The sequence below is a fragment of the Rattus rattus genome, chromosome 14, assembly GCF_011064425.1.
Source record: "Rattus rattus isolate New Zealand chromosome 14, Rrattus_CSIRO_v1, whole genome shotgun sequence".
Classification (NCBI taxonomy): domain Eukaryota; kingdom Metazoa; phylum Chordata; class Mammalia; order Rodentia; family Muridae; genus Rattus; species Rattus rattus.
In genome coordinates, this window is record NC_046167.1 from 45243750 (window position 1) to 45246279 (window position 2530).

Consider the following 2530-nt stretch of genomic DNA (forward strand, 5'->3'; position numbering starts at 1 on the left):
ATTTTCAGAGGAAAGGGATTATTTTAACTTACAGTTTATAGTCCATCAGCAAGAGAGGCAAATGCAGGAACTCAAGTCTAGAGTTTGAAACAGAAACCAGTGGAGGAAGAATAAGGAATACCACTTACTGGCTTGTTCTCCTGCTCATCCAGGTATATTTCCTACGCAGCCCAGGCCCACCTCCCTATCTATGTAACTACCCACACTAGTTTGACACAGTAGGTTCCTCTCTCAAATAGCAATTTTAAAAAAATCCCTCACATTGGCTTAACTGATGAGGGCAAGTTGTCAATTGAAAGTCTGTTTATCCAAGTGCTTTTATAGTTGCAACTTGATCTCTAAAGCTATAGCATCCTACCTTCTGTCAAAGTGACATCACTTGAAACTTCCTTGTTTGTCCCAAAGAACTCACATTAAATTATAATATAAATATACCAAAACTTTAAAACATTTAGTTTTGCAGGCAGTCTCATATTCTAGGCTACAGCCTATCTTATTATATATACAAGGATGACCTTAAATCTGTTTCCTTCTGGATGGGATTAAAGGTATAGACTACATTAGAGCTTAGTTCTCTGAATTGTGAGTGTCACTGCATTGGAATAGGAGAAACAAACAAAAACAAAAACGGAAAGCAATTAAAAAAGAAAAGAAAAGGAATTCAGTCTTGTAGCCTCCCATGGCAGTGGTGGTGATTACGCTGGGATTCCGGTGGGTGGGCACCTCGCCACCTTCCTGCAATCTCCAGGCTCTTCGCTCTGATGGTGCGCAGGTGTTGAACTCACCCAGGCCAGGAAAATTATGAAGTATTTCCTGGGACAGAGCACGGTCTGAAGTTTCTGGGGCCAGGCGTTTGCTGTCTTCTGGCAATACTACTTGGATTCTTACTGGGTATATGTCTTAACCGAAGTTAAGTACACCAGGGCTAACTCATAACCAGAAGCTTCTGTTCCAGAGACTCCTGAACAATACCACACTGGGCAGAGCACCCGTTTCCTGCCAATGTTGCTTGTTCAGTGTACATCCTGGAGGACTGTGGTGGGAACCCACAGAATCAGACCAGGACCACCTTCACCTAGACTGTCAACTACACACAGCCGATGGCGGCAGGAGTGGAGTAAACGCCTGTTTTGTATTTACTTCGTGAACTCGGACAACAGAAGCTGGGGCAAATTCGCGGAGAAACCTACTTCTCTCTAACTTATGTGGTCTCTAGAGCTGTCAAGGAACTTGGTCTTGCCCAGTTCTAAAGCAATGTGATCAAGACAATGAGGGGATTTACATCTTGGCCGGGCTACAAGGTGAGGCGAAACACTTGTTGACAGGACCAAAGAGGCCAGAGGGAAAGCCAAGGAGACAGTATTGTTAATGGCACAGAAGGCGAAGGGACTGGCCACTAAGGTTGCCACCAAGCAGCAGCAGCAGCAGCAGCAGCAGCAGCAGCAGCAGCAGCAGCAGCAGCAGCAGCAGCAGCAGCAGCAGCAGCTTGAATAATTCAATTCTTCTCCTTTCTCCTCAGTGTATTTGATAATTTTTAAAGTAACAGTTCTTTTATTAAATTAAAAACAATAACGCCACTCTCTCCTTGAGGAAATTCAAATCCCTAACCTAAAATCATTGTTCTGAGGAAATAAGACTGGAGCCTCATCTTTGCCCTTTCTCTAGAATTATGTCTCCCGCTTTCTGTGCTACAGGCACACACAGCTCATCGTATTCTATCTCTTTCTTACAGACTTCATCTTCTGTGTTTGCCGCCACTTATCTTCCCTGCACCCACTGGAGTAGATGCTGCAGTGTTCCAAGTTCTAATATTTTCTCAGAGCTTCTGTTTCAGTGAAGAATAGCAAGCATCTTTTCCTCACAGAGGCCACCGAGCCTATGAGCACAGCGTGGGAATGTGTAACGTGCCTGTAAATGAATTCTCATTTGCTCCAAGAATGGTCTTCTATTGATGCATGATGGGAGCTGGAATGAAAATGTCACAGTGCCCCCTGAGGACCCGCTGTGTTGGAATAGGACCAAGAAGGACCCACAATCCAACTTCTCTAATCAGAGCAAGTTGCCTAACGTGTTTGATAATTTTGCTGAGCTGCAGACCATGATCATACTTTCATGGATCCTGGAGTGCTGATTCATTTGGATTATGCTGTTGCTGTCCTAACAGAAAATAGGCTACATTTTATTTACTCAAAATGTTCATTAGGATATCGATTTCTATAATTTCCTCATTGTTCTAGGCTATAATATATCTTACATGTATCAAATCACAATGATATACTGCATTTGGAATAATACAATATCTATTGTGTGTAAAACTTACTACAATATTCTATTACTAAAAGTCAATTTCCAGCTCTGTCTGCTATCTAGGCGGTGGGCCAGGGCACTGTCCTATCCAGCATCCATAGTGCACGAAACACAGTGTCCACAGGATAGAAAGATACAGTGGCTTTCCCAAGGTCAGAAGAAGTACATAGTGAAATAGTAATACATGATAGACTACATGCTCCACAGGTGCAGGGCTCCTTGT

At 43.1% G+C, this 2530-nt stretch overlaps 1 pseudogene; it reads left to right on the forward strand.

The window, feature by feature from the left end:
* The first annotated feature begins 801 nt into the window (after positions 1–801).
* On the forward strand, positions 802–2131 carry LOC116883213 (annotated as a pseudogene).
* Positions 2132–2530: the final 399 nt, after the last annotated feature.